We start from the raw sequence: 15,388 nt of genomic DNA on the forward strand, positions 1-15,388 counted from the left end.
TACAAGCGTGGATGTTGTATCATCTCTAGGCGATGTTATGGCAGAGGCACAGAGCAAGCCTGCTAGCTTTCTCAGTACTGCTACTCTTCCCATGGGAAGAGCTGTAGCACTCTGCTTTATACATTTAATCTTATGGAAAGTACCTCTTTCCATGTTCAGCTAGCTCTCACCATCCCCTGGGATATCTGAGTGTAACAGCACTACTGCAGATCCTAGCTTAGGTATTTTGTCTGTGTTGGTAGAACACCATAACCCCTGTCTTCTTTATGAACTTTCATGGCACTGCTGGGCTATGGAGGATATTCCTCACTCCGCTGGATCTATCCCTGTCAGAGAAGACTCTTCTCATCGAACTGATCAACTGACAAATAGACTGGATTGCCTTGAACGTCACAGTAGATTTTTCTAACTAGGTCTAACTGCTGAGCATATGCGGGAGCCAGAATAGCAGTTGCCTGCCTTTATTTCATCCTCCTCCACTGACAAAGCTAAACTAGCTGATTGTTCCCTGCCCAACATGATCTTCTGGGCCTTTTAGCCTCCTCTATTCAAACAACTTCTAATTCTCTGTAAAAGGAGTTGTAGCCCCTGCAAGCTTGCTGGGTGGGCATGATAGAAAGGAATTGCCCCAGGTGGGTAGACCCTTGCCACATGTGTGGCTCAAAGGATGCCATGTGTTACCAAGATATATATCCCCTAGGCATGTTCAGATATGTACCTTTCTAACACCAGACATTTACAGATCAGTATTCTAGTGGCATTCTACGTCATACATCTAAAAAGAAGTATAATGGCATTGATTAATTAAGAGCCTACTGTCCTTTTAAATGGGTTAGTGCTGCTAGCTTTCTACTGATCTCCAGCAGAGCTCTCTAGAGTACAGAAAGCCCTAATGACACAAGGTCCTGATGGCCCTCACTTACACCCTGGCAGTGGCAGATGCTGCTCAGCAGCACAAGAAGGCAAGTTTTGTTTCAGGACCTGCACGACTCAGGGAGGGGGAGACTTCCCATGGAAACACGGAGCCAAAGGACATGAAAGCACATTCAGTGGGTACTGTAGTGCTGTGGAGAAAACAGGTGCCTACCCGGGATGTGTCCTTCGTGCCATCAGGTTTAAATAAGTTACCAGAGTTGCGCTGAGGGAAAAGTATTTACACAGCAGGTATCAAGGTGTCTCTCTCTGATTTCTATAGTTTTCCCCTTTTCTGCAGCATGGTGCACGGTCCATTTCCCAAGAACGGTATGTCCCAAAGCTAGTCTTCTGTATCCACCTATATTAACTGGCCTAATAACAGTTATCAACATTACTTATCTAAGATCACCCACACAGTTTCACCCACAAATCCCCATGAGTCACAGTACTCCCCCCACCCCAACTGGCAATATCAATTAATGACCTCTTGCATGGTCAGGTTTCTGAGGCCTTTGATCTTTGATGTTGAAAGTTTCAAATGGGTGTCGAGAGCTGGTTTGTGATTAGAGTTGTCTAGGGCTGGTGGGGGTGGAGGGAAAATAAAGGAGAATATGTATTTCTTACCTTATTAAATGGTTATACATGGTAGGAACTGTAGAGACCTAGTACTGACAACCCAGCTAGACTATTCCTATTCTGTTTTTCCTCCCTCATGAAGGACTATGGTTCTTCAGCAAAAGGTAAATAACCCTGTTTTCTCTGACCCAGAAATACTTATATGAGTCATAATGTTCTAAATGTGCCTGTCAGTGTAAAACTACATGCCGATGTGAAATCCTTCTTTAGGTTTCAAGGTTGTTTCAGAACAAAGTGGATGTTAATTCCTTGCAAATGTTTTGCTTAATTGTTTTTAGAAGTGGGAGTGAAGGAATCTGTATGATTTTATTAGCACAGAGCAAATATATGACTGTTTACTTCTGATCTCATAATTGTGTCCTAGCAAGGAAAGAAAGGGAAAAACAGGAAAAGGAAGTGCAGAGATTTAAGCAGTTCTGACAAGGACAGAAAATAAATTCATACTTGTAGTGAGTCTGTCTCCTAAACTTCTCTGTAGTGTCTACTAGACCATCTATAATCCTCATGGAGTGGGATTTTCAGATCTATTGGAGATGCCATGGAGACTTGAAGTCTTTTGTAATTTGTCTTTCTGAGATTCCTTTCAGTTACCTTAAGAGTATTCAGGATAAGGTTATTCTGACTCAGATATGCAAAGGGAGCTCACCTTGTAATGAACCCAAGTGGACAAAAAACCCTAACTAAATCTTGTTCTTAAGGTTCTTTAAGGTTCTTAAAACAAATTCCTTTGTGTGTTGAAGGAGAGTAGGAGATAAGGGGGCAGAACAAGCTGAGAAATTGCTAGGAAAATTAGTATTATACAGGGCCAGTAATGAGTTTATCAAAAAGAGCTGGCTAAAAGCTGTAGGAGGACAGTGACAGCTTTGCCAATTTTTTTTTTTTGTTTTGTTTCGTAATCACAATTTTGAAGTTTCACAAAAATAATCTGTTATATAGAAATAATGCTTTGAGATGCTTTAAAATATATGATAACCAGAAAAGCCTCTTGCAACTCTAGGGGAGTTGCTCTCTTGTGACTCTGCCAGTCTCAGGTGAACTCGCTTTTTAAGTTTATTTGATAAACAGTACAAATAGTTGTGGAAGAGGGGGAGTAAAGGCAGTGAATAGCACTGTCATAGTCAAGAGGTGTTAAAAGTAATTTACTGGAATGTGCCTATTGCCTTGTGCTCCTCTTTGTAAACAAAGCCATTAAACCTCATCCTACTGCAGCTCTGAAGTCAGATTATGAGTACAGGTCAGCAAAGTGCAAGGCAGTGTCTGGTGCACTAAGAAATCAGGACTGAATGACCAGCTGGATCATGATAGACCTCAGTGATCTTGGGCAACTTTGTAAGATATATCAAACTTAGACATCCACATTGTGGGCCATAAAATATTGTAAGAAAATTAAGACCAAGAGTAAATGGTGAGAAACTGAAACTACAATATGTTGTAGGATAAGAGGAAGAAAGAGAGATGGCTTTGCTGATGTCCAAAGTCTTAGTGATAGCTAGAAATCTCTGCTAGAGAAAACTCTCCAATGGTTTCTGGAAAGCAGATTATGGTCCAGGGTATGAAGTAGGGGGAAAAATAAATCAGTACACATCCCCTACCCACAAAGTTCCCTCCAAATCCAAATCTGGTTGTCAGTTTGAGATTAGGTGTATGTATGGATACCCTGACTGTGCACCAGATTGAGCAGGCAGGAAGACAGGGGTACAGGACATTAGTGACCTACTCCAAGCATGAAGCAGAGTGGTGAGGAGATCCCAGATCCTATTCGTCATGCTGTTTATTCACATTGGTAAATGCAAGACAAAAAAAAAATAAAAAGGTTCACTGAGAGCTGTGCTTGTGGTTATATGCAAAGGTGTCAGGATCTGGGTTTTACTATGGGGAAGTAATCATTAGCAAAGCTGTTTTTGAGCTCAGATAAGGTCAAACAGAAGGGCCGTAAGAAGTGACAGCAATGTGAAATATTTTTTGCCTTGTGATGCTTCCTTTGATTGCTGTACATTGGTGCCATCTACTGCCTGGCTTGTGGTTCTCCCTGCCTGTGTCTCCAATACTGACACTGAGCTATGTGTAGCAAAAATACAACATGGGTAGGAAAAACTCTACAATCTTCCATTGGTGCCCTAATGTGAAAATAACATTCATAATTACGTGTCATGATGATAGCAGCACTGATTTAAGGAGAAAAGACACATTAATCATCTGTGCAATTTGCTAGCTTTGGAGGTAAGGCAGAAACCGTGAGTGAGCATCCCTTTGGCCTGGAGGAGATAAGAAGGAACTAACTGGCTGCCTTAACTATGTCCGAGCACTATGGCATGATAAGTCTTGTCTGATCCCATCGCAACACAAACAGCAGTGAGACAGTACCCCTGAGAGACAGGGGAGGGGAAACTGCAGTTTTTTGTGATGCAGACAGTATAGGGCTGCTTCCCCATGATGCCTGTGCTGGGGCCTGGCATTAGTGCGTAGCCGCCAGCTCGCGCCGTGCAGCAGCTCTGATTGCCACCATGAGCAGGCAGCTGGGCACCTCTGAAAACTCTCTTTGTGTGCCAGGACTTCTCAGTAGTTGCTGTTTCTCTTTAGATGTCATTGTGATAACCTGCCTGTAAAGCTTTTGTGCTGATCTCTTAAGCTGCCGTTCCTGGTCAGCATGGGTAACTTCTGCAGGATTAATGCACGTGAGGGATGACTCGATCAGCTGGTCTGAGCTGCACAGCATAGCCTGCAGCATCACAGTTTACTGGACTGAGGCTTCTGCAGAAAGCTTTGTATGCAGGGAAGACAGGAGAAGGATGTTTAAGACATGAAAGTGTTTCTGGCTGTGTATCAGGTTATGCTGTCAGGGGACTGAATAGCAAACAGCTATTAATAGGCAGCTCCTCACATATGTCAGCTGCTGGCCCCTTCAGTAGCAACAGAAATTATGAAAGCTCTTTTTATCTAGCACAGTTATTCAGATAAAACTGCATGGATGTTAACTCACAGGATCCTTTATTAAGAGCTTGTATGCTATCCCATATTCAACAACAGCAGGGTTCTGGAAGAACACTGGAATCTGACAGAAAACCAAAAAAAAAAAAAAAAAAAAAATATGATGAGGACAGAGAGAAGCAGAAAAAACAGCTAAAACTCCTGAGGAGAAGAAAAGTCTGACATAAAACAAGAAAAATTCAACAAGGTATAACCTGTGCCTTGTATCCTCAGAAAATCCTAAGGAGGGACACTTTACAAAATTAAAGGACAATACACTTAAAATCTGAAGAGAGATGTCTTTGCATCGTTTATTTTTAGTGTAATTCACTGTCTAAAGAAGCAACTGAGAGGGGGAGTCTACACCTGAAGGCCAAATGACTTTGTCACTTGGGATTGCATGGTAACATCCAACTCTTGAGGAATTTGCTTTGGCTGGTAATGGTTCTCCCTTGGGTGGGACAGCTGCAGGGATCAGGAGAAGTCCATCTGCTATGCTACAAGTTTTCCTCAAAAAGTAGGAATAGGGTTAATGTTTCTCTCAGGCCATGGCATTTGTTGTTTATCAAAGCTGTCAAAGTAGATATTTACTAGGGTCCTTATCACCACTGTAGTCAAGGATTTCCTCATATTCAATACACTGTGCCCTCTTTGTGAACATACTATTCTTATTTTACAGGCACTAGAAGCCAAAATCCTGAATCCCGAGTCTGTGACCAGCCACCAAACCGGTATCCAAAGGACAAGAGTGGTACAAGCAGAAGCAGCAAATGCCATCTCCCAACAAAACTGCCCAGAGGAAAAGACAGACACAGTGTTTGCCTGACTCACAGTTCAAGGTGATGTCTCATTTAATGACACAGTTCTCTGTTTTTTGAGAGGTTGTCTCAAATATTTTCATTTTGTGGTAAAAGCTGACTTTTCTAACCTGTTCTCCTGAGTTTCTTTGTAAATCAGTTTCCTCTGTTTCAAATGAAGATCAGTTTTCTTCATAAATATCTTAAAGCCAATTCCTATCTGTGGATAAAAACTGTTCTAAATAAGGATGAGTATTTTTATTATTAAAGATTTTTACTATTGAGAAAGAAAACAAATTAGAGAAGTTTCATTCTCCTTTTAAGAGGGAAATTCTTTAGAAATTATGGAAAACTGTCTTTCTTGAGAATGCATTTCTATACAAATTGAACATGAGTATTTTCTGAAAATATGAGAATAAAGAAAGAGAACACTTTCCCAGAGCTGTGAATCACTGGAGGCTGCCTTTCAGGAGAAGAAACTTGATTTTCCCACTGGGACCTGATCCCACGCATGACTTCTGCAAGACCAAGCATGGCCACCAACAGATACGCTGTCAGAGCCAAACACAAGCCTTCAGGGGAACATGATCTGACAAGCAGCTGCCACTGCTGAAAACTTTCTTTGTAGACCCTGACATCTGGCTTCTCTGACTGCCAAGCCTGGCCTCCTCCAAGGTGCCACAGGAGATGCGTCGGTGTGGCAGGTAGGACACCAGGAGGACAAAGATCACTATTTGACATGACTGGGAGGTAGGAGATGGGGTTGGCTGCAGGCTCTTTGTGAATCCTTTTATTTTCTACTGCTTTGCTCTTGGCTTTGCATCTCCAAGTGCATTAATTGTGGTAGTGGAAGAAGAGGAAGGTGAAAGAAAGTCATGGTAAGGTATACAGCAAAACTTTTAATCTGGATTTGTCTATTCAGAAGGCTGAGATAAATTTATGTGGCTTCAAACCCAAGTGCCTACTGCACCTGAAGAGATGTGCACATCAGTATTGAAGGTGACAGCAGAAAGAAGGGGGGAGATGGGGCAAGCAGTTATGCATTAACGATATGTGAGGCTGGACAGTGAGGATGGAAATGGAGGTTGACATAGTGGTGGTCTGTTGAACCACCCTAGATGTTGTGGAGCTGGGAACTGGAGGCTCGCCTGGGAGGAAGACAGGGTGAAGGGAAGTTCATATTGTTATGCGCGGTGCGACCACATCATCACAGTGAAAACAAGGTGTTTGTTTGCTATGGCTTGCCAACTGCTGGCTGTACAGGGAGGGAGGAAAAGACTGAGGTGACCCAGTCTTTGAAAGCAGAGTTTTTTATTTCTTCCTCTGAAGTATCAGGTCCCAGAGTGGGAGGCAGGCTGGGTAACTCATTTCAGCGAGGACAGCACTTTGTGTTGCCTCTTGGCACTTTACAAATATCTGTTATCCAAAAAGTTTAAGTGGCTCTTTGCTTTATAATAATTTTTGCATATAATTGACTGAACTGCTTTGTTTAAAACTTGGCTCCTACCTAGACCTCAGTGAGGAAAAGAAATTGCTTGAATTTAAATGCTCCCCTGTTTATAATCCAAGCACTGCAACATGGAGCCATTGCGTGAGAACTGGGAAGTGAACCTGACTACAAGCCAGCTCCTCACAAATGTGAAACAAATGTCAGCATTTCATTATCTGGGACAAAAATGTAAAGCAAACAGCTACAGAGAAAGTTCAATATTTACCCTATCTCACTGAAGAATGGAAATATTCCTAGAAATGCATAAGAGTATCTTTCTTATAAATATTTTAGCTTGCGGATCTTTAGCAGAAATCTTTTATATCCCGTATTGATAGCTACCTCCAGTAATTATGTTAAATAGTAAACTTTTTAAATCCACCACGAGGTGGCAGAGTTGGACTTAGAACAATTACATTTTTGTGTAAACTTTTGACATTGAAACTTCACATCATAAAAATATCTTTGTGTCCCATGAATACAAACTAACCAACCAACCAAACAAACCAATCATTAAAGATACATCTTCATGGCATGGAATTGCCCATCTGTGTAAAGCCTTTGTCTAGACAGAGACCCAGGCACACTTCTGAATACCTCAGGCCATGGTGGAGGGAATTGCCTGGATCATGATATGTAAGAGAATTCAGGAGTGGTTTGGTAGCACCTCTGTTTTTTCAGGGTTAGGCAAAGCAAGGAGCCAAGCACCAGCAGTAGCAGCAATCTGGTTTCAATATCATGCTAGAAAGGCGTAATGACCCTCCACTAATAGCTAGTGTTTCCATTAAACTTCCATGAATAAGTTTACGGAAAAATTTGCATACTTCTTGGGAAGTGCTGACCATTACAGATTGTGCATGCTAAGCAGGTCCCCACAAAAATAATGTTTTCCCACAGCTGCTATGGTGTCTCCCACCCAGTAAAGTTGCTGCCTTGAGAAGTATCCTGAGAATAAGATTTCCTGGGTTTCAAAATGGTCTTCTGATTCCCAGAGTGCTAATCTCCAGCATGTTGTACACCGGGTCCCTGTAGTTTCTGCATGCCAAAATAAGGGGGGGAAATGATGGAGATACTTCACTTTTGGGAAAGAAGTTAGTGACATGCCCACATCTCTGGCAACATGGGGAAGAATTGCCTGCCTACCTTGAGCAAAATGATACTGACCCCTGTGGGGAAATCATACAGTTTAGGAGAGCTCTAAACCCCCATGTAGTCTCCCTTACTTGTGTGAAAAGTTGTGGTTAGGTGGCTAGAAGATAACTTAGGCCAAGTTTAGTTGCTACATCAACAGGACAGGAGATAGTTACTTTCAATAAACGTTGGGCTTTTAAAACATATTTTAAATATACATGAACACATGGAATAATGTTATGAGCATATGTACATACGTGCTATAAATTTCTGGCCAGATATACAGCCATCGGAGGTTCAAATGCCAATCTGAGCTTGTTTATCCATGGGGAACCTTGTCTGTGCATCTCACCTTTCTGAAGCAGCTCGTTCCGCTCCTTACAGGTTTGTTGATAAGGTTTTTTTTAGCACCTTTAGTGGCAGGCTGAGACGTGATTTTCACTTTTCCACTAGATGGCAGAACGTCATAGTTTAAATACTCGTTCTGGTCCACTAAGGAGCATCGTCTCACTGCCAGCTTTGCAGTTCAACTTCCATGTGCAAACAAAACATTAAAAGCAGAATGGATATGGTGATACACTCTTCACTAACTTGTTTGAAGTGCAGCAAGCTCATTTGTTTATTTATAGAGCTTACTGTACCTCAGTCTGGCCTTTCATTATGTATGCAGTAAGGCACATGGTTCCTGAGATCATGAGATGTAGAGTACTTTGCATCTCCATAGTACTTGCACGCATGCTTTGGGACTCTTTGGAAAGGAGTATGTTGGCCAAACCACTCCTGTACAGATCTAGGATGTGCGTGCTGTGGCTCTCTGGGATTTCTGGATGCATGGCTTCTCAAAATGTCCAGCACTACTACACAAAACTGTTTGTTTTTTCCTCTCTGAACCCTAAAGAAATTGGTATTACTTCCCAAGAGCCGATAACCTTCCTGGTTGTGTATTGCAGTGTTCCCCAGTACTGCCTCCCTTCACTGAACAGATCTGGGTCTTCTAAAAGTCTCAGCAATAAATTCTGCAGTCCTGATGCTCCTGTGTTTGTGTGGGGTTCTCTAGGTTACAGTTCTGGATTCAAAATGCAAAGCAAACTCCACCACCGCTACCAGAGTTTTCCTGTTTCACTCAAACACATAAATTGTTACAGGCCCCTTGAAAGATGGCCTTGAGTCACAGCACTGTTCAGCTGGGTCTAGGTTTTCTCTTCTGGAATTTGTTATTTATAATTTTAAGCAATTCTTCTGCTTGTGCTTGTGTCGTTCCCTGGGCTTAATGGGATTTTTCCTGCTGCACTTTGGTGTAAGAGAGATCAGAGTGAGCGCTGTGGACTTCTCCCCTACCAGGTTTCCTGTAGTGCTCTCCTGCCTACGCAGTCTGTGCTGAGGAAGTAAATTAGCTGTTTGAAAGTCAAGGGCTCTCCACCTAAAACCACAGCGCAGCTGATTTCAAATGCCCAGATCAAACAGCAACGGGGGTGCGAGCTCTGTTAGTCGTGCACAGCCACTGCCACCCGAAATTTCACTTCTGAAGGGACATGTGAGAGCTTTACATAGAGAGACAAATAACCAGTGGACGTGGTTAGTGTCTGGAAGTGTCAGCTCCGTCACGTGCAGGTCCCTCAGCAATGGGGGCCTTTTAACAGCCAGAGCGAGGTGTGATGTACTCACACCTCTCTGTATCTGTTTTCCTAAGTCTGGTGCAAGTCTTTCAAACTTTCACTTGGGAGGATCGATGCTTCCTAATAGGTTTTCAAAGGCACGGAGTGATCTCCCACCTTTCTGCAGCCTAGGCTAGGCCCTGGGCACCTTGATGTGCTAACTGGAGCCCGTTGCAGCTGGGCTGACCCCTCAGATGGCAGCAGCATTGGGCGCACAAAGGTCACCCAACCTCTTATTTTTTGTAATTGATGCCCCAAGCTGGCTGTGCCCTGGAAGGTGGCGATCTCACTGCTTTGGACATCTGATTTGAATGACTCCCGTTGTCATGGATTATCACTGACTGGACACAGCAGTAAGGAAAATCCCACAGCCCCATGCTGCTGGGAGCTCGTGCTCTCCCTTACCTCCAGCTACATGCTAATCTCTGTCGCAGACTTTGGTAGATGTCAGGCTTCCAAAGCAATTCTCCAAGTTTGTTTATTTGTTCTTTTCTCCCCCAGGATCCTACTAGTTTGCTAATGTAAAATAGGCATTTGCAGATCCATCTCTCAGGGAGGGTTTAGCTCTTCAGAGATTTGTCCAAGTCCAGCAAATGCAGCCGGGTGGAAATACCTCATTTTCCCTAGACATAGCCTTTTTTTACAGGCTCACAGCCTGCTTCAAGCCCCTTCCCTTTTGTATCCAGCTGTAATTTGTTGCACGAGACTTTTGTTGCCAAATATTGTTTTGACTACACACAAACAGAAGACCCCTAGAAACAATCCGAATTGATCTAATATAAATGTGAAGACCTGTGACAATGAAAAGACCAGTCATAAGGCAGTGACAGGTTTTCTGAGCATAAAAAGCTTGTGACTTAAAGTCCAATACTTCATAGACTGCTGAAGTGGGAGCTTTATATCATTTCCAGCTCACTAATAGCGTTGCCAACTCTCATGATTTTATCATGAGTCTCATGATATTCTTCTTAAAAGCTCAGTTTCTGGAGTCAGGCAATTACATGAGAATCTTTTTCTTTTTTATATATATATTTTTTAACATTCTTTTCTTAGCATCAAGTTCCTAGCCCTGCTGCTTCTAAGGGGGAAGGGGTAGGAGGAAAGGGAAGATCAAAATATAAAAAGCTTTAAAACATGACCAGAGTTTGTCTTAAAGACTCAAAAAAAAAAAAAAAAAAAAAAAAAAAAAAAAAAGAGAGAGAGAGAGGTAAAGAATGCAAACCAAAAGAGGCACGTTGATATGAGTTCTTTCTTTTTATTCTGGTGCTGTTGTTTTTTTTAAACCCAGTCTCACACTCTCATGCCCAACTCATGATTTTTGAATGCTTGGGATTGGCAATGCTATTTCAACAGACCTAATACGTATATGTAGCACTGGAAGTCCTGTTGTGGCATTTATTTTTAGAAAAGCTATTTTAGCTCATTTGGCGCATTCTTTATAGCTCCATCTACCTTGTGTAGTTAGACTCATGGGGCCAGATCCTTTGCTGGTGCAAATTAGAGCAAGACCGATGATTTAAACCATCTGGAGATCTAGCCCATGGTGCAGTCATCTGGCTTTACTGGCAAAGGGATACAAAATATAGTCCCAATAACATTTTTTAAAACTCCATAAAATGTGCCTAAAATAGTCTTTCGCCTTTCTGAAGCAGATGTGGTATATACAGAGAGCACAGAATGGGGAGCATCAGAGGGCTTTCTTGCTGCTTGTCTGAGAGGATCCCTTACTCCATCAGACCTGCCTCTGGTGGGTTTTGTGCTTTTTCTGTGCGCTGCACCACACCTGGGCTGCTGTTTCAGCATGTCTGTGCTGTGCGCTGTAAAATCCCCTTCGTATGTGTGATTTCCATCCGAGGGAGTTATCTCCTGTTCCCCTTCCTTCCTAACCTTTTACCCGTGTGGTGAAATCATGCAGCTTAGTACACCTCCAAAAATCCTCCGAGGCCAGGCAAGGTCAACGCAGCTTGGGGTTGGACAACTTGAGGACCACATAGGAGCTGCAGGAAGTGGTCTCGGTGACTCAGCCGATGGCCATCCTCCTGCTGGTTCAGCACTGAGCCGATGCCTCAGTGCAACAGGAGAAGGCAATGTTTGCTTGGACATCCTTCAGACGAAGTGCAAGGTGGGGACTCTGACCACTTTGTTTCCAAAAGATCCTATGAACCCATGTTGTAGGAATGAAAATTGGAGTATCCTTTCAGGAGTCTGATGTGGTCAGAGAAATGTGATTACTAGTTCAAATCTAGGAAAAGTGTATTTTTTAAAAATATGTAATTCATTTCCGGCTTTTCCTCCAGAATTTCTGCGGTAAAAGTCCCCACAGCATCACATGGAGCTCCTGAACATCACTGAACCATTCCACTTCACTGGCTGCACTTCAGGAGGCAGAGTTGCCCTTGCTGACCTGTGACCAGAATTAATTAGAGCTGTTCAGAGTTGCTCTTTGACTTGACTTTCTGTGACTGTGTTGTTGACACTGCACTAGAAGCAGGTGAGCCCCTCTCCTACTATTCAGTAATTCCAGTGACAATCACTAGAGCAAATTAAACAGCGATGCTCTTAGCCTCTGTAGTACCTTCTGCTCAGCTATCTTGGGTCACTTCATGGGAGCTGAATGCCGTGCAGCTCATAAGGATTCTCTTCAAAGTTAGTGGTGGAGACGGCAAAGGGAGACAGCAGCTTGGTTGCAAATTGTTCAATGCCCCAAAGCACGCTTGCAGCTGAAGCTGCTTGCTCCCAGGAAAGCAATGTAGCCAGGAGAGCCCATTTCCTCACAAACTGCACACATGCGATGCCCAGCACTCGCTGTGGTCTTCTGAACTGCAGGTTTCATTTGTTGTGGGCTTTTTCGTGGTTCTGCCTGTGTCACTCCTTAACTGAGTTGTTCTCCTACAATACAGTTTGTCCTTTCTACCTTCTGCATCAGCTCTGCCCTTTCTCTATTTCTGTATTTGTTTCAGGCTTTTGTCTATGCTCATCCAGAACTTGGTTTCATAACTCTGTCCTTTGCAGTTAACTCTTCAGATAAGCTGGAGAAAACATGCACTGGCCAGAGAACATTTGGGAAGATACAGAGTCTTGGGCTGTATGTAACAAACACAGGAGGTGCCAGGTGGGGAGGAACATATTATTGCAGCATAAGGAAATGTTTGCCAGGTTAAACATGTTTGTATCAGAATATTGCACATTTTTCAGATATGTTGTAGGAGGCCTACTGAGAAAAGTCCATAACAGGGCAAACTCTTGGATTGAACCAGGATCCTGTGAGTTACCAGCCCTATTTCTGGGGTATGCTGCTGCTTGGGGACACAGGGACAGAATGACAGAAGGACTTCAAATGCTATTCTTTCTGATATTTGGAATTTATTAATAAGTCAGGGCAACTTGGTTGTATTTGCTGTTTGTCAGCACCTTGAGATGATCTCTGCAGAGAGGAATGTTGTTGTTTGGATTGATTATAATCTACATGGTCAGTACGGGGGTGTTCACACCATGAGCACCTCGCCTGGGGATGCTAAGCTCCCCTTGGGGCTGCCTGGGTGGCTGGGGGAAAACACAGCTTCTCCAAAGAGGGATTCACAGTAGCAGCTGGGCTTACTTGCTCTGACACAGCCCGTGCACAAGTCTTTCTCTGCACTGATATGCAGGAAACAGAGCAACAGCTTCCTAAATTAGATGCTCAATGCGGTGCCCAAGATTTCTGTCATACTCACCATGTTACAGTTAGTATTTAGGTTGTGTCATACTGTCTCTGCCAGCTGGAACTGGGGATTGTTCAGTGATACTAGAAGATTAATTGGCCCATTAATAGGTCATATTACTACAGAACCAGATGTATCCTACATTTTATATCAACATAATATCACTTTTTTTCCCCATGTTTTATGCTAAACCATTTTGTCATTGCTGAAACCAAGGAAAGCAAGGATTAGTAAACTACATATTAGTAACATAAACTCACATCTCCTTCATGTAAGGTTCTTACTACACTATATTTTCTAGGATTTGTCCAATCCAAATTTGTAAGTCTCTAGGAATAGATTTTTTTTTATTATTATTATTGTTAGAAACATAATTTTAACCTGTTTTGGAAAACACAATTTAAATCCATGCATCAGAACCAATGAATTGAAATGAGTGAATGGTTAAAACCCACTATAAATGCATTTCAGACTTTCAGTGAAAGTTTATGAGGTTCTTGCTGGTCACCTTCTACTGATGTCGTAGTTCTATATATACATTAACAAATCTAAATTCTCTTCTCTATTAAATAGCTGCTATGCTTATGCCAAAAGACTCTTACACTGCAGTGGTGCTTAATGTGATTCTAATGTATAGGAGTTGCACATTTATCTTGTGGATAGCCACATAATCTAGCATATTATCTACCACTAAGGACTATCTCCCATCTGTTTAGCCCATGAGATAAGCACAGATCATCTCCTGTGTGTGAAGGGAGCAAATTTAGGCTCTGCTTTGTAAGTATTTGGGATCTTTCAGGAAGAAAATAATTATATAAATGTTATAGAGTTAACAATCTCTACTTACTATCCTAAAAACCAATACAGATTAAAAAAAAAAAAAAAAAAGAGTAATGATAAAGTTTTGTGGAAAGGTTTGATGCTGTGAATTTCAATAATTTCAATGGAAATAACTTTTGTCTCTGTGGATGTGTAACTTTATAGCATCAGTTCCCTAAGTATATGTAAAACGTATTCTGACAGTGTACTGTTTCTTCAGTAGTCAATATGCATATTTATTTGTAAAACATATGCACACTGTCATCTGTCAAATGTTTTACATGTTACCCAATTTCAAATGAGTACAATAAAATAGCTCTGCACTGGGTTGCAGTACGTTGGTAAAAATATCGGTTTTCTTATCATAAGAGGAAGCTCAGAGCCTAAATAGTGGCTGCAGTACATAACACCAGACCCTATCAAACAGAGTATAAAATCTTGCTGTGGTGGCAGTTCAGGTTGTGTTCCCTTCACGAGGAGCACTGAGCAGCACCCTGAGTTCAGCAGAGAGTCTGCAGAAAAGGGGTATCCAGGTATTAATCATTCATCGCAATGCTTCATAAAAGAAATCTCAGTGAAAACAAAACCAGAAAACCCAACTATTCTGAGAAGCACTTTAAAGTAGCACTAGTTTCAGCTACCGGGTATTTGCACTATCAATCAAAATATATTTATTTATCAGTTGGATCATATATTAAAGCACCAAGCTATGCAGAATAAGAGGCAGAAGAGAAATATTGAAAGTATACATAACAAAAATACTAAAGCCTACACTTCCTGGAAATAATACATAAATGTCATTTGCTGACAGAAAAACAGATTGTTGTAAAAGGAACTCCAGAAATGACCTGACATCAGAATCACAATTTCCTGTGTCACAGGTTAGTGAGAAATTGCTTCTTTACAGCCTAACAATTCAAGAAATAATGACCTAACATTGTTCCACTGTGAATTGGGGCCAAGAGATATATTTTTGCAGGTAGCAACAAATAAGAACAAACCTTGCAAAGAACTAGAATGCATAAATCCCAAAGCACACCAGAGAATTCACTGGTTTTGACATAAGCAATCTATAAACAATATAACTGATTTGAAATATATTAGGCATGATTACAAACATTACTTGTCTCTTCAGCAAAAATAGGCCGACCTCTGTGGGCAGTAGCATATGAGGACTATTATTTAGGCACTGAGGGTCCTTCTGATTTCAAATGTTGATGTCCCTTGTTTATTCACCAAATGTAATGGAAATTCACATTGGTTTGATAGAGTTTTCAG

General features: G+C 41.9%; 1 protein-coding gene across 1 annotated transcript in view; it reads left to right on the forward strand.

The window, feature by feature from the left end:
• Positions 1-5,215: 5,215 nt before the first annotated feature.
• GLI2 (GLI family zinc finger 2) overlaps positions 5,216-15,388 on the forward strand; it is a 203,995-nt gene continuing 193,822 nt past the window's right edge. The window contains exons 1-3 of the mRNA XM_068687462.1: positions 5,216-5,357; positions 5,786-6,019; positions 11,888-12,081. The gene's annotated coding sequence lies outside the window, so the exon portion shown is untranslated. The remainder of the gene's footprint in view (positions 5,358-5,785; positions 6,020-11,887; positions 12,082-15,388) is intronic.

Source organism: Anas acuta, chromosome 6 (genome assembly GCF_963932015.1).
Source record: "Anas acuta chromosome 6, bAnaAcu1.1, whole genome shotgun sequence".
Classification (NCBI taxonomy): Eukaryota; Metazoa; Chordata; class Aves; order Anseriformes; family Anatidae; genus Anas; species Anas acuta.